This window comes from Acomys russatus, chromosome 20 (assembly GCF_903995435.1).
Source record: "Acomys russatus chromosome 20, mAcoRus1.1, whole genome shotgun sequence".
NCBI classification, from domain to species: domain Eukaryota; kingdom Metazoa; phylum Chordata; class Mammalia; order Rodentia; family Muridae; genus Acomys; species Acomys russatus.
The window spans coordinates 42,027,253-42,044,115 of NC_067156.1; the positions used below are offsets into that span (position 1 = coordinate 42,027,253).

Consider the following 16,863-nt stretch of genomic DNA (forward strand, 5'->3'; position numbering starts at 1 on the left):
CTGGAATAAAATATAACAACTATAACAACATGGTATAATAGGCTTTATAGCTCATGAATTGTTTATTCTTGGAATTTTTCATTTAGCCGTTCAGACCAGTGCTAACCATAGGAAAAATGAGTGACAAAAAATGCAAGTGGCTGAAGGGCATCTGTACACACTTAGCTACATAGTGAGAAAATACACGGTGGAGGGATTTTCGGAGACAGGACCTCATATAGCTCCGGCTAGTCTGGAACTTGATATGTTGCTGAAGTTGGCCTTTAATTCTTCTTTTTTTAAAAATATATTTTATTAATTTATTCATATTACATCTCATGGCCTTTAATTCTTGATCCTCTTGTTTCTACCTCCCAAGTGCTAGAAATAAACCCCTGGTTTATGTGTTGCTAGAGGAGGAACCCAGGATTTCAAACAAGTCAGAGAAGCACTGTAGCAACGGAGTTGGACCTTCATCCCATGAATGTCTTCTACTTAGACACCCTCCTTGCTAAGCATGGACATGACTGTCTGTAAGCCCAGTGATGGAGGCTTTGAAACAGGATGATTTTGAGTACCAGATCAGACTCGGGTATGGCAAAAACTTTATTTAAAAAAAAAAAAAAAAAAAAGACCAGATTTCGTCTAGAACTTTCCCAGGTGTGGAGCGCTTATTGTAGACCTTAAGATGGGTGCTAAGCCCCTTAGACCTAATCTTTACTCCTTCCTCTGTCACCCCTCTATACGAAGCTAATTCCTTAGCATTTTGTGATTCTGTCAGGTCTAGTGTCAGGTCACTGTGCCTTAAATGTCCCCCAACAAAGAACAGGAGCAGAGGGCAAGAGAGCCAAAGAGAAAGGGTACACAGGGGGAGAACAACACTGCAAGTATAGAAATGCTACAACAAAACTCATTAATTTGAACAATTAATATGTCTCTCTCTGTTTGTTTTTTGTTGTTGTTTTTTGTTTGTTTGTTTGTTTTTGTTTGTTTTTGTTTGTTTTTGTTTTGTTTTGTTTTGTTTTTTGGTTTTTCGAGACAGGGTTTCTCTGTGTAGCCTTGACTGTCCTGGACTCACTTTGTAGACCAGGCTGGTCTCGAACTCACAGCGATCCGCCTGCCTCTGCCTCCCAAGTGCTGGGATTAAAGGCCTGCGCTACCACGCCCGGCCTTGTTTTTTTTGTTTTTTGTTTTTAAATCACAATACAAAACTAAAAACCAAAGTGCTAGGGGAAGTGGGGGAGAAACAACCTACTTTCCATCTCCATCCTGGTCAGGTGTGGGTGCTCTGAGCTCTCATTCTCCACAGTCCAGCTGGCTTTCTCCTTCTGGAACCCTTTTCAAGACTCCCCTCAGACAGCGTATTCTAAGTTTCTGTAGTCAACTCCACCTTCTCAGAGTCTCGCTACTCTCTGTCCTGCAGCATGGCCTGCCTCTGTTCTTGGTTGGTCTAGACTCTCTTTGCAGACCAGGCTGGCCTCGAACTCACAGAGATCTGCCTACCTCTGCCTCCCGAGTGCTGGGATTAAAGGCGTGCGCCACTATGCCTGGCCTAAACTTAACATTTTTTAATCTTTTTTTTTTTTCTTTCAGCAGAATTGACTTTAAAAAAAAAAAAGAATAGTTTGTTTACATTTATACGCAAATTTATGTATTTGCCACAAGGGTGTGGGTGTCAATGGAGTTCAGAAGAAGGTATCACATCCTCTGGAACTATCTAACTGGGATGCTGGGAACTGAACTCAGGTCCTCAGGAATAGCAGCAAACACCTTTAGTTGCAGAGCCATCTCTCCAGCTTCTTCTTTTTTTAAAACTTCATTTCTTTTTAGTTTTTATTTGTTTGTTTGTTTTCAGACTAGATCTTATGTGGCCCAGGTGGGATTTGAACTCACTATGTAGTCAAGAATGACCATGAACTTCTGAACTCCCTGTCTCCACCTACCAAGCGCTGTGATTATAGGAACATAACATTTAGCTTTAAAAAACAAACAGCAAGCTGGGCGTGGTGGTGCGTGCCCTTAATCCCAGCATTTGGGAGGCAGAGGCAGGCAGATCTCTGTGAGTTTGAGGCCAGCCTGCTCTACAAAGTGAGTCCAGGACAGGCAAGGCTATACAGAGAAACTCGAAAAACCAAAAAAGAAAACAAAAAACAAAAACAACAACAAAAAACCAAACAACAAACACAAAACCCAGGCAAAACCAAAACAATAACAACAAACTTTCTTATTTTCTTTCTTTCTTTCTTTCTTTCTTTCTTTCTTTCTTTCTTTCTTTCTGGGGTGAGGGTGGACAGAAAAGGTTTTATTTCAGTTTACATGTCTGAAGCACAAGCCATCATGAAAGGAAGTCAGGGCAGGAATCTAGAGTTAGGAGCTGAAGCAGAAGCCATGGAGGAACCCTGCTTATTGCTTTGTTCCCTGTACTTTGTTCAGCTTTCTTTTGTTTTGTTGTTGTTAATATATTTTTTGAGATCATAATAGATCATTTTTCTTTTCCCTCCCCTCCCCTCCCTTTCCCCTTCCCTTCCCTCCCCTTCCCTCCCCTTCCCTTCCCTTCCCTCCCCTTCCCTCCCCTTCCCTCCCCTTCCCTTCCCTTCCTTCGAACTCTCCCGTGTACCATGCACTTTGCCTTCTTTCATATTCGTAGCCTCTTTTTCTTTAATTGTTGTTACGGATGTGTGCCTGCTGTTTGTGTGTGTGTGCTCCTATGTATAAAATACACAACCTTCTTCATAACCTTCTATGGGGAGGAGTATTTCTCCCCCTCTCAGGTTTCCTTAGTAGCCTGTAGTTGTTTGTCCAGGGCTGAAGCCCCCTGCACTTGCTTCCTTCTGTTATCCCGTCTTTTGCCATCGTCCTTGTTCAGGTCATGTTTAGGCAGCCATGTTGGCGAGCGAGACTTTATTCTTTGCGGCACCTTTCTTCTAGGGGAGCGCTATTGAATTGCTTTTTGTTCTTGGCTACAGGTTCTTTGGGCTCCTAAGCAGACCTTTAAAAGGCTGAGCTCAAAGGAGCATTCTCTAAGCAACCGTATTGATTTCTTTAGTTTTCTTTCCATCTCTAATAATTTTTATTGTATCTTTAGAGTTTAATTTTCTCCTCCTTCTGGGTCTATCCAGATTCTGAAAACACAACAAAACAAAACAGAAACAGAAACTCCCTCTCTGGACCTGGGACAAAACGTGTTGTCTTTAAACTTTCAAATTTTCTTTTTCCATGCTGTGGGATGCATGGCCAATAAAGCTCAACACCTCTGCCTTCTCAACAGAATCTTACTATGCTCCCCCTTCTCCCAAGCTTACTCCTTCTTTGTCCTGTGGCTGCCTTTTCTTGAAGATCTGAATCAAGTTCAGAATAAACATGTCCAAGTTGACAAGTTTCATTTCTCTATTTGTTCCCGGACCTCTGGTTTCAGAGACCAAAGGGTTCCCAAATCCTATACTGCTTAGTGACGGTCACACAGAGCTTTTCTCTGATTGCATAGGCATGAGCCAGAAATGCTGGTGGACCAAGTGGTCTCAGGAGAGGTACCCAATCTCCTGACACTGGGCTGAAGGCTACAAGTCACTCTCATCACAGTAATGGATGCCAACATCCCTCTTCTGTGGTCTGCTTTACCCAGAGGCATTCCCATGATGCAGCAGAGGAGACAAAAGGCCAAAATGAGAGAAGTTGCAAACAAGGAAGAGAAGAGGAGTAGGTAGTAGGTGTTACGTATGGAGACTGTGCTGTGAACCAGGCCCTGCACTAAGCACCTATATTTCTTCTTTCTTTCTTTTTTGTGTGTTTGTTTTTGTTTTGTTTCGTTTTATGTTTTTTGGTTTGGTTTGGTTTGGTTTTTCAAGACAGGGTTTCTCTGTGTAACAGCTCTAGCTGTCTGGACTTACTTTGTAGACCAAGCTGGCCTTGAACTCACAATGATCCACCTTCTTCTGCCTCCCGAGTGCTGGGATTAAAGACATGTGCCACCACGCCTGGCTTCTATGTGTAGTTCTTATTGCTAATATTGTTGTAACGTAGGGAAAAAAAAAAACAAAACCTAAGTGATACATTTATCATTTTTGCAACATCACAATGCCAGGGAGAGTCTTAGGGTTAAAAAAAAAAAAAAAGAACAAAAATATAAAATTACTAGAGCTGAAGAAATAGCTTAGTGGTTTGGAACACTGGGTTCTCTTGCAGATGACCTAGTTTTGTTCCTAGCACCCATAAGATAGCTCATAACCGTTCATAAGCCTAGTTCCAATGCCCTCTTCTGGCTCTGTGGGCACCAGGCACATGCACATGGTGAGCAGTTTTTTGTGCAGGTAGAGCACTCACACATTAAATCACATAAATATAAAAGGGACAAAGGTAGCATATAGGCACCTTATGTATGCATATTACAAATTGGAGGACTCAGCTGAGGAAGTAGCACTCTCAGATTGGTCTATAAACACGTCTAAGGGGCAAGAGCTTGATTGCTAGTTGATAGGGCACACCCTAGCCTTCTGTGAGTGTGCCACACCTGGGGGTGTGGTCCTGTGGGTGTGTTAAGAGAAGTAGCTAAACCAAGCAGAAGCAGGACAGCGAGGCAGTAGTGTTTCTTCACTGTTTCTGCTTCAGTTTCTGTTCTGGGTTCCTGCCTTAATGTCCCCTGATGATGAATAAAAAGTAAATAAGACGGAAAAAACCCTCTCCTCCCCATGTTGCTTTCTTCATGGCATTTAGCACAGCAACAGAAAAGCAAACTAGAGCATCTTATACGTAATGAAATATTCATGCTGACCTGTGGTGGCACAAATCTTTATTTCCAGCACTCCGGAGGTAGAGGCAGGTGTATCTCTGGGTTCAAGGACATCCTGGTCTACAGAGTGAGTTTCAGGACAGCCAGGGCTATACAGAGAAACGTGTCTATTTGTGTGTGTGTATGTGTGTAGAAACATACATACATACATACATACATACATACATACATACATACATACATGAGATGTTTGAATTTATGCCTGTTACAGAAAACTTCAAGAGATCAGCTTCTTGGTTTGGGTATATTACTAATAATTTTGGTATCTATGACCAGGCTTTTATCATATTTTCTCTCTTGGAAAACCTACTCTTTATATGAAAATATTTTTGCTAGGCAGCTTTTCGTTTGTTTGTTTTTAGCTTTGAATTCTATTGATGAGATTCCTAAGCAAAATGCAGAGAGAAAGATGTGTGCCCAGCATACTGGAAGTCATGGAATTTTTGGTCTTTAAAGGAACTGGGTTTCTTGGTACATACTGTCAGCTAAACAAATAAATGTTCTTTGAAAAGTCCGCTTTTAAATGGTAGTGGAAATATTTTTTCACCTCTGTTTTGTTTTTTAACCAGAGAATTTGTATTTATCTCCCAATCTCCATTTTGAATTCTTCTCTCTTAAGTATCAGTGTCACAGGCAAGTGCTAAAGCCAAGGTGACTAAGTGGCTCTCAGGCCAGTTGCAGAAACAGAGGAAAGACTCGACTAATGGCATAGGTCTTCTGAGTCAATGGACCCTGTCTCTTCTAATTTCATTATCAATTCACCACAGGAACCTGAAAGAGTCAGATGTTAAGTCAAATTTAAAAGCTTAAAGACAAAAGATTGGGGAGAGATCCAATTTCAGAGTCAGGTAAAAAAACATCATAATTCAGAGGAAATCTTTATTATTGATTTATAGCCACAGACTGCTGTCCAAAGGTTTCCTCTTTAAATTAAGACTACTAATGATTTTGCATCTTGAAATAATCCAAAAGCTGTAGATATTAGAAAAAGGGATTGAATGTGTTACTTCAACCAGAAAGTGCCAATAAGTGGATACTGGGTCTGTTTCCTCGGCAACTGGCCAGCAACTTGAGAATGCCTGGTTTCAAGGGAATGAGATTTGTGATGGAATATCCTGTTTGCTGAGGCTCCATCCTATAATATCAAAACACAGTGACTTTCTGATAAACAGGTTGATTGAGAGTACAAGTTCTGGCCTAAGTAGTTTGGAGACTGGGAGAGGTGACATAGACCCCTGGGAAGCCTGGGTTGGGCAAAGTGCTGATTCATTCTAAAGAAAACCAGCTGTTGCAAGGAGTGGGGGGAGGAGAAAGAAAGAAAAAAAGGAAGAAAGAAAGAAAGAAAGAAAGAAAGAAAGAAAGAAAGAAAGAAAGAAAGACTTTTCCTCCTCTTGGGGAATATCAAATAAATATTACTAGGAAATTGCTATGGAATTGGTTTTACTACTGAGGGTCCTCCCTCTCCCCCACCCCCACCCTCGAGTCAGGATTACCCCGTGTAGCCTTGGCTGTCTTGGACTCACTTTGTAGACCAGGCTGGCCTCAAACTCACAGCAATCCTCCTGCCTCTTCCCCACCCCGCCCCCCAGGTGCTGGGATTAAAGGCGTGCTGCTACCACGCCCAGCTACTGCTGAGTATTTTAAATTACACAAACACATCTGTGATGCCATGGGGTTGGAGGCTTTCTTTCCATCATTAAGCAAGTAGTTTGTTCTGTGGCAGCAGATGTGCACTGGGTGTCCCTAATGCAGTTAGTTAAATGCTGACACTGTGTCCTGGACACAACCTCAGATCCCCATCCAACAAACTGCCCGCTAAGTTGAGGTACCAGCCACAGTTGTTTGGGTTTTTTTGTTTTGTTTTGTTTTGGTTTTTGGTTTTTCGAGACAGGGTTTCTCTGTGTAGCCTTGGCTATCCTGGACTCACTTTGTAGACCAGGCTGGCCTCGAACTCACAGCGATCCGCCTGCCTCTGCCTCCCGAGTGCTGGGATTAAAGGCGTGCGCCACCATGCCTGGCTCACAGTTGTTTTTTATCTGGACACCTGACTGGCCATCCATGGGAGGTCCCATAATTCCCTCAAAGGGCTGTTCAAGGCGTTTACTAGTTTCCCATACAGAGCACAGAAAATGCTTATAAAGAGACAGGGCAAGGAGTGAGAGAAAGGCACCGGAGCCTCTCTCCCTCCGGACTATATCCTACCACAGCCTGTACCACAGTTCAGCTCCTCAACGGTTCCCAAGCTCTGTGGTTTGGATTCCTCACTTCACAGAGCCTTGACTGCAGCATGGATGAGTAGGCTGAAGTGACACTGGACAAAAGGGCTGTACTCTAGTGCAACTAGACCTAAATGAGAAGCTCAGGCGGGACCCGTCTGTCCAGATTCTTGTAGGCCCTCTGTGTCACATTCCTTCCTTGTGGGCATGGGCCAAGGGCTGCTTCTCAGATAAAAGTCTTATCATTGAGGTTTTGTGGCCATCTCCCAGGCAGCCAGGCAGGAACCCCAAGCTAGAAAGGAAAGGATTAGATTTGAGTTTTGATAACATGCCACCGAGAAGAGGAGAGATGTCTTAGCCAGTTTGGCCTGCCTTGCTCAGGGAGAATAATCAGGAACTGTGGTGAAAAAAACAAAAACAAAAAAACAACTACAGCAAAATTGTACATAATTATGTAACCTTAATATCACAGTTCTTTGGGGATCACAGGGTGATGGGGGTGTGTGGGGTTTTCTCTGCATATTTGACATACAAAGGGATTTGTCACGTGAGTCATGTGCAGTTCAAAGCTCATCTTGTGTGAAGGACAGTAACACAGCTCTGCTGACACAGGGTCTAGTTCAGTCTTGTGAAATGACTGTTGGGCTGGGACTGAATTTCCGTTGCGGTTCCTTCAGGCCACAGCCAGCTTGGAAAGCCAGCAGGAGCTATTCCCTTCTGGAAATAGCGCCTACCATTTGAAAGGTAGATGTTTTCTGACTTCATACTACCTTTAACGTGCTGATCCTTAGAGTTACAAAGTCAAGGTGCAATAAAGCCTCTGGTGACTTCAAAGAGGCTTTGCAAGTGCTCTCCACCCCCAGCCCCAGGATGCACTAGGATCCGCAGCATAGCCCACCTCTGGTCTCTACCCTAAGGCCTCTGTACTGGATGATGACAAGCAGAATGCAGCTGCCCTCAGTTACAGGAGATCCCACTGCCTCGCGTCTCCAAAGGAAGCTGAGCATTTTCTGTAGAAGTCTTTTCCTTTTTATCAACAAGACACTGGTAAAGCCCACCCACCCCCAGGGTAGGGGGGTATCTCACTGTCACAGTGTGTGCCTAGCTGTGTGAAGACTTGGGTTTGAGTCCCAGTACCCCAAAAAAGGAACTAAACAAAGCCCAACCTAACAAAAACACTCTACTTGTCTCGTTCTTTCATTTTGGTAAGTAAAGTGTATTCGAGACTATGGTCAATACAGAAACCAGAGAGAGGGGACCCAGAGTGTTAGTCAGATCTTGGAGCTGGTGTCTGGGAGCAGCGTTTTTATTCAGGAAACAGCTTGCTTCCACACAACTCTCAATGAATATAAAACCAGCAGTTCTCAACCTTCCTAATGCTTCTACCCGAACTCCAACCATAAAATAGTTTCACTTCTCCTTCATAACTTTGATTTTTCTACTGTTATGAATCGTAACATAAGTGTGTGTGTGTGTGTGTGTGTGTGTGTGTGTGTGTGTTTTCTGGTGGTCTTAGATGACTCCTGTGAAAAGGATCGTTTGGACCCCCAAAGAGGTCTCAACCCAAGTTTGAGAACCGCTGATATAAACACTGTTGCCTTGAGAGTATCCAGTTCAAAGCTTGAAAATTAGAGACTAGTTGTTCTAGGCCCTGGCTGTGCTCCAGATACATTGGTGTCATTAAAAGGGATGGCTGGGGAGATGTTCAGTGGGAAAGGTGCTTGCTGCCAAACCCCAAACCCTGGGACCGACGTTTGATCCCCAAGAACCACATAGTGAAAGGAGAGAACCAAATTCCCCCCTAGTTGTCCTCTCATTTCCACACACGCACCATGAGGCACGCACGCTCTCGCGCGCACATGCACACACACACACACACACACACACACACACACACATACACACACACATGAAAGGGGGCCAAATAAAGAAGTGTAGTTTAAAAAACTGAAACAGAAAAGGGAGGGGAGAGATGGAGAGATGAGAATAAATACGCTTGGTTAAAAACACCACTTGATCAACTTGTAGTGAGCAATTGCTCCCTGCCCTCTCTGCCTTTAATTATCCAGTTTCAGATTTCCTCTCTGTAACTGAAAACTACATGGATTCCAAATTTCACCTCAGAGCTTCTGGGATTTTTTGGTGTGTTTCTAATGCGTTCCTGAGGTGATCCTATTTCCCTGGCAGGTAAAGAACCTCTGAAGATGAAAACGTGACAAATGGTCCAGGATATCTCATTGTAGTAGATACAATGTGTGCCACTTGGGCTGGTGAATCTGGTTGTAGACCACGGACATCAGAGATGGAAAGCCATCCCTGTAAAAGTACTTGTCAGAGTGAGAAGATGTCTTGCTTTGCAGATGGTGTTTGACTTCACAATGTCTCACTCTCCACGGCTTGCCTGTACAAAGGAGTAAACTCAAGAGACATTCGATGAATGCTCAGCCCCCTTTTTATTTTTTTCGATGCTGGAGACCAAATCTGGGCCCTTGCATATGCCAGGCTCTACCGCCAGACTGAGTCTCAGCCTCCATACTTCTAACTTTGAGTTTTCATTGTTACACAGGCTGGGATGTTCCATGCAATACTCTTGGAAAGCTTAAGTATTACTTCATTGAGCATTACAGCTAGGCTCGGCCAGTTATTCGATCAGTACTAGGAGGAACCAGCTAAATACCGAAGTGCAGCACACTGTCATCAGTAAATTGTATGGATTATTCAATAGTGTAAAAGAAAGTCTGTGCTTGATGATTTTGTACAACTGTAGGTAAAATAAGCGTGTGTCTTGGTTAGAGTTTCTATTGCTGTGATGAAACATCATGGCCAAAAAACAAGTTGGGGAGAAGAGGGTTTATTTGCCTACCATTTCCAGATCAGAGTCCATCGTTGGAGGAACTCAGAACAGAAGCTCAAGCAAGGCTGGACCTTGACAGCTGGAGCTGACGCAGAGGCAATGGAGCGGGGGGGGGGGTGGGGGGGGGATGCTGCTTCCTGGCTTACTTGCCATGGCTTGCCCAGCCCAGGGATGGCTCCACCCACAGTGGGCTGGGCCTCTCCCCCATTGATCACTAATTGAGAAGATGCCTTACAGCTGGATTTCATGGAGGCATTTTCTCAAGTGAGAAACTTGTGTCAAGTTGACATGCGAAACCAGCCAGGACATAGTGACAGGAGGTAAGTTGGGTTGAACCATGAAAGTAGATGTATCAGCAACACTTTTTGTTTTCTTTCTTTCTTTTTTAAAGATTTATATATTATGTACACAATGTTCTGCCTGCATGTCTGCCTCCCCGCCAGAAAAGGGTACCAGATCTCATTATAGATGGCTGTGAGCCACCATGTGGATGCTGGGAATTGAACTCAGGACCTCTGGAAGAGCAGACAGTGCAGTGCTCTTAACCTCTGAGCCATCTTTCTAGCCCAGCAACACATTTTCAATGTGGGGACTTTCAGCTTACAAGGGTGTCCTGAGTTCTAATCTCATTGGAAGTCCTGCAGTGTCTGTACTTAATCTGAAGTATAGCTAAGACAAAATAGTCTAACAACAAAATAGGCTTAGAACCTTGGACCTAAGGGAACTATCTAGATTTGACTTCACTATTCAGTTGCTCATCGTTTGCCTCTGCCCCCACAGTTGAGAAATCAGGGGTTGAACACTATGAAATCTGTAAAGCTTACTTTTCTAATCCTCTTGTGTGTAGACAGATCAAAAGCTTGTTCTGGATCCATTTATACTTCTTCCTTAAAGAGCCTGACTCAGTTCCGACGCGAAGGATCTACCGCAGCCTGAATACGTCAAGGGAGCCTGACTTCCCTGTGGCTGGCAGACTTTTTTTCCTCCCATGAAATAGGGACAAAAAGTAGGGTGGTGATGAGAACCATTCTGGCTCTCCTGTGACAGAGGTGAAATCAACCTTTGTCCTGAGCTGACACTGACCCAGCAATGAAAGAACTGAGACCTGTGTCAACGGATTGAGCTCAGCATCCAACAGTGCTGTCACCCTCACTCTGCTGAGCTTCCTGATGTACGAGCCAATAAATCTATGCTTTGAGTAATCTGGCACTGAATTTTCTGTTACTTGAAACAGAAATCCACCTAGATAATCCATCTTCTTTAAGTCGAGACCTCTTATTCAAGATCTTAATTCATCCTTCAATTTGGGGTGTCTTTTATTAGCTTCTTGGCCTTGTCTTTCTTTCTTTCTTCTTCTTCTTCTTTTCTTTTTAGCTTTATGACCCTCAGATAAGTTAGTACCTATTAATTTGCCATTTTTAAAAATTATTTCTTCACTCTGCTCGTGGTCTCTAGCAAACTGGCATTCAGAAGCATTGACGTTTATAACATGTGTACCCCGGTTCTTATCCATCCTCCAGAACTCTCTCACCAGGTGACAAAAAGAGAGAAAGCTCCCCATAGCCACTCGTTTTGAAAATCCACTTGTATGAGATACTGTTAATGTTCCACTTCTAGAGGAGCAAAGGACTTTTTGAATCTTGATGCTGATAGAATGAGAAAAAGTTGCAAATACAGAGAATTCTTTCTTTACCCTGCGAAGTCAATTTTACAGGAACTCAAAGGAAGGAATCAATTTCTTCTTCTGTCTTATGTCTCAGGGTTCTTTCATATGCAAACAGTTAAGTCTTAGAAAAAGCTGTAATGGAGGGTTTTTTGTTGTTGTTGTTGTTGTTTTAATTTTTAATCTTCTTATTACATTGGGACATTGAAAACTTTTTCTTAAGGCCACCCCTGCCTATACAAGAGCCAAAGCCAGCACAGCCATCTTTAATCCTTTATCTGCCTCCCTGCTAACTTGTTAGGACTTTTGCAGTCCTGGTAGGTGGTGTGACCTTGGTGAGCCGCTGGTGGCCTTCACAGCTTCTGGCTTTAGGGATTTATGGCTTCAGTCTCTCCATAGCTCCTCTTAGGAGGGCAAAGGTAATGTCCAGCTGCTTCCTTCCCATGCTCGAGCCCATAGAAAACACATGATCCCTGAATAAATGGCTGCTTCCTACCACTAGTTCCCTTGTTTGACCTTCTTGCCATACTTGGGTGGTCTTTGTGGTTCCTGTGTGAAATTACAGCATTGGTTATAGCTTCCAGTGTTGTAGATTGCTCACAGTTGCCCACAGTCTCATTTTTATACTGCATATTTCCTCTTTTTTTTTTTCTTTCTTCCAAGTAATCCATCCCCCCTCTTACTGGAAAGTGACATGATGCCAAGGAGAACATATTAGAGGTACTCTCTGACATATCAAGCTTGGGGTGGAATGAACTATGCTGCTTTGGCTTGATATAGCCAACATTTACACTTCTGGAAATTATATTTACAGGACAACAGCTTCATAAATTCCGGACAATCCAGTCCAAAGGCAAAATCTAGTTCTTTAGAGTTTGTATGTGCAACAGGTCATTGCTGTTGCCAAAGTCTATGTGTGGGGGCTGGGGACCCAGCTCAACTTGTAGAGGGCTTGCCTGCCCCGCATGAGGCCCTGGGTTCTCTGACTGCAGTACATAGACCGGGAGTGGTGGCACATGCCTGCAATCCCAGCATTCAGAAGCTAAAGAAAGCAGAGGGATAATAGTTCAAGGTCATCGCTAACTGCACAGTGTGAGGCCAGGCTGGACTACATGAAACCCTGTCTCAAGGGAAATAACCATCTAGGTTATCACTAGTCTTTTCCCCATAAATTGAGGGAAAGAAATAGACACCCACATTTATTTGCCCTTCCTTACATGTCAGATTCCCATGCTTATGAATGCATTTGTTCATCAGAGAATCTTGGCAGTGGAAGGCGGTGGAAACCATTTCCCCTGCTTTTTATAGGGATAAGTGGCACAGTGGTGTTCAGAGAGCTTAACTGGAGCTTCCTCTTGTGAGTAACTAAGTAAAGACTTGAACCCGGTCTTGGAGCAGTTCCTTTGCACTCATTTCATCCACAGAATAACTAGTGGCCATAGTTATGGGTGAGAGGGCAAAAATCTAAACCCAGAGTGTCCTCAGGGTCAAGCTCCTTGCAAGGATGCAGGGATGAAGCTAGTTTGCATATTCTGGCTAGTGGAGGTGCCTGCCATTCTCACCCTGGTTTATGACAGCATAGTTCTGAACCCAGTCCTTTTCTTCATAAAGCATTACCTGTGGATCTTTTTTCTTTTTCTTTCTTTCTTTCTTTCTTTCAATTTATTCAGATTACCTGATTATTACCCCCTCACTTGTATCTTCCCTTTTCCCCCTCCCTCTCTCTTAACTCTATTTCCCTCCCCTAGGGCCCTCCTCTCCCACCACCCTGCAGATCTTTCTATGTACTTCTGTTTCTCCTAGGGTATTCGTTAAGTCAACCTCAACTCTAATCTGATAAGATTCCTACAGTCAGGTCCTTGAATATCATGACGTAGTCTTTCTATAAATTAGATACTGTTCTGAGGTTTAGAGTAGACTATTACTCCATCCTGGACAGAAGTCAGAAATATTCTATGTATGCCTGTGTGGGACAAAGATCTAATTAGGACTCAAGGTTAGTTGATACTAATTCTTTTTTTTGTTTTTTAAATTTTCTTTTTAAAAAATTTTTATACTTTTATTTTATTACACATGTATAAAACAAACTACATACAGCAGGGAGAACCATATGACAATCATGAGAATAATGAGTTCTAAAAAATATGGAACGCTTCATGAATTTGCATGTCATCCTTGCGCAGGGGCCATGCTAATCTTCTCTGTATCATTCCAATTTTAGTATATGTGCTACTGATGCAAGCACACCAATTCTTTATCACAATTTCAGAAACAGCCCTCAAGGATTCGAAGTAGTAGGCATTGCACAAGGTCCTAGGACTTGAAATAGGCCTGGGAAGGAGAGTGAGAGAAAAAGGTAATTAACATGGCTCCATTTGGAGTTTGCCACTTAGCAAACTTGATAGTACAGAAGTGAAAAGACCCACATGAGCAATTTCAGTGAGAGTGATAAAACAGGAGAAATAGATCTTCCATGATGTGATGGCTTGAAAGAAAATGACCACTGTAGGTTCACAGGAAGTGGCATTATTAGGAGGCGTGGCCTTGTTGGAGTACGTGTGGCCTTGTTGAAAGAAGTGTTTCGGTGAGGGTAGGCTTTGAGGTCTCAGATGATCAAGGCAGGCCACTGGCTCACAGTCACTTCCTGCTTCCTGAAGATCCGGATGTAGAACTCTCAGCTTCTTCTCCAGCACCATGTCTGCCTGCACCCTGCCATGCCTCCGCCATGACGATAATGGATGATGGACTAAACCGCTGAACTGTAAGCCACCCCCAATTAAATGTTTTCCTTTAGAACAGTGGCTGCGGCCATGATGTCACCTCACAGCAATAGAGATGCTAAGACAGCGTAAGTTCTGCTAGAGTGTGGTATGGGGCAATGGTGTGGGAGGGTTTCAGGAGCTCACAAACAAACTGTTTGGTTTTGTTTCTTGAGACAGGATCTCTCTGTGTAGCCTTGGCTGTCCTGTACTCACTTTGTAGACCAGGCTGGCCTCAAACTCACAGCAATCCACCTGCTTCTGCCTCCCGAGTGCTGCAACCAGTTGAAGATTTTTAAGCGAAGTAGTGAGCATTAGATACTTGGGTGCTCTGAAGCAGGTAGGAAAGTCACAAATAGAGATTGGAAAGTAATTTTTTGGCTGTTTGCCTTCACTTGAGATATACCTGCAAACCAAATTTATTAATGAATTTATAAATGTTATATGCACATTATATAGAAGCCAGTGAAATGTTCTAGTTAGTCTGCTAAGGGTTTTTCTTTCTTTTTTTTTTTTTTTTTTGGTCTTTTGAGATAGGGGTTTTCTGTATAGCTTTGGCTATCCTAGACTTACTTTGTAGACCAGGCTGGCCTCGAACTCACAGTGATCTGCCTGCCTTTAGCTCCCGAGTGCTGAGGCACTACACATGGCTGGGCTTTTATTTTTTTAAGTATTGCCCAAATCAGGGAAGAAAACAATGATTCAAATATTCAAAGAAGAGGAGGGCTTGGTGGCCCTCATCCTTAATCCCAGCACTCACTTGGAAGCCAGAGGCAGGTGGATCTCTGTGAGTTCAAGGTCAGTCTCGTACACAAAGGGGGTTACGGGACAGGCAGGGCTGTTACACAGAGAAATCCTGTGTGGAAAACAAACAAAAAAGCAAAAAAAAAAAACAAAAACAAACAAACAAAAAAAAACCAAAACAACAAAAACAAAAAACAAAACAAAAATCAAAGGAAGGTCAGAAATGGGAGCAGGGACAGGGCATCTACCCTCCAGCTAATGAGAGGCACGGGCCAGAAATCTGATAACAAGGAAATCAGATTTACAATGGTGAATTAAATCTAAATTTAAAAGTTGACCTTGGCTTCTTCTCTGTGAGATGTGTTTACTTTGGCCTTCTCACAAACTCCCTGTCCTTGGTAAACTGCAGCCTTTCACTGCCTTTCACCATAGACTGCCAGGATCCTACAGCGAGGCATCCACTGTTGAAAATGAGTGGCATTTTTTCAGTCAAAAGCAATGATCACATGGCAATGCTGCTAACCTCTATCACTCAGAGACTTACCCCACAGAAGTCTGGAGCCAAAGCCTATATATGGAGGCTGGAGAGGAGGGGAGCAATGGGGTGCTGTGCAGCAAAGGGTGCAAAGTGTCTCTTAGATGAATGAAGTAAGTTTGGGCACCTGCCCTGAAGCATGGCTATATCAATAGCAATTTGCTGTGGTTTGCAAAAGAAGAGTGGGCTCGAAAAGTCTAATTACGCTGGGCATGGTGGCCCATGCTTTTAATCCCAGCACTCAGGAGGCAGAGGCAGGTGGCATCTGAGTTCCAGGACAGCCTGGTCTACAAAGTGAGTCCAGGAAAGCCAAGTCTACACAGAGAAACCCTGTATCCATTCATCAGCCTCTATGTGATTTCCCATACTATATACAGTCTTGACCTGTCAATCAAAAGCAATATTATTGATATTTTTAAAGTCTTTAGTTACCTTAAAAAGACCTTTAAATACACACACACACACACACACACACACACACACACACACACACACATACACACAGGAGGAAATACAGGTATGGAGAGAGTTGGGGGCTGAAAGGGAAAATGTGTTTCCCACTTCTTTACTATTGCTTGTTAATAGAGAGAAGAGAATTTTAGCTACAAGTTTGAGTTCAGGATTAGAAGTCTTCCCTGTTCCCTGCTTTCACATTTATAGTCCTGCTCTGATTCCTTGCCCCCCATCAAGTTAGAAGGGAGTTTTCAGAGTCTTGAGAAGTCCTCAGTGTTTAGAGATTGGCACTGAATTACAGGAGATTTCACAAGTGAAAAAAAAAGGGGGGAGGAGTTTTCCCCCCTTTCTTTCCTACTCATTTTCAAGCAGTCTTGGCAGAACATTTAAGAGAAAGATAAATAAAATATCAGGAACATTTACAAAGGAACAGAACAACAGAGAGGCCAAGGTGTCAGGACCAGAATGAATGGCTATTGTCCCAGGGATGGTGGCCTGTGCTGGAGTGGGGATATAGTGGGACTGAGTGTCCTTCATGGACACAGGGCTCACTTCTGAGAGCCTGAAGAGGGGAGGCTGTCTTTCTCCTCTTCTCAGACCCAGGAGGTAAGTCATGAAGTTGCTTTCTGTGGCTCATGGCTATTTCCATGCAGAGAAGCTGTGAGAGTGAGTAAGAGAACAAATGTCCAGCTTCCCTAATCCCCAACTTCCCTGGGAAGCTTCAGGACAACCTAATAAGAGTCCAGATCTGCCTGTTCTAAGCATCCACAGATGTTTCTCTTGGCACAGATAATAAGGATCTAAGATTAAATGTTAACGTTCAATAATTAACACCATTCAGGCTCTCCATCCCTTCTGTTGAAAGCTGGCACTG

General features: G+C 43.3%; 1 non-coding gene across 1 annotated transcript; it reads right to left on the reverse strand.

Moving 5' to 3' along the window:
• Positions 1–13,636: 13,636 nt before the first annotated feature.
• LOC127204849 (U6 spliceosomal RNA) lies at positions 13,637–13,743 on the reverse strand. The gene has a single exon (XR_007832537.1). It is a non-coding gene; the product is annotated as a U6 spliceosomal RNA (small nuclear RNA).
• Between the last annotated feature and the right edge of the window lie 3,120 nt (positions 13,744–16,863).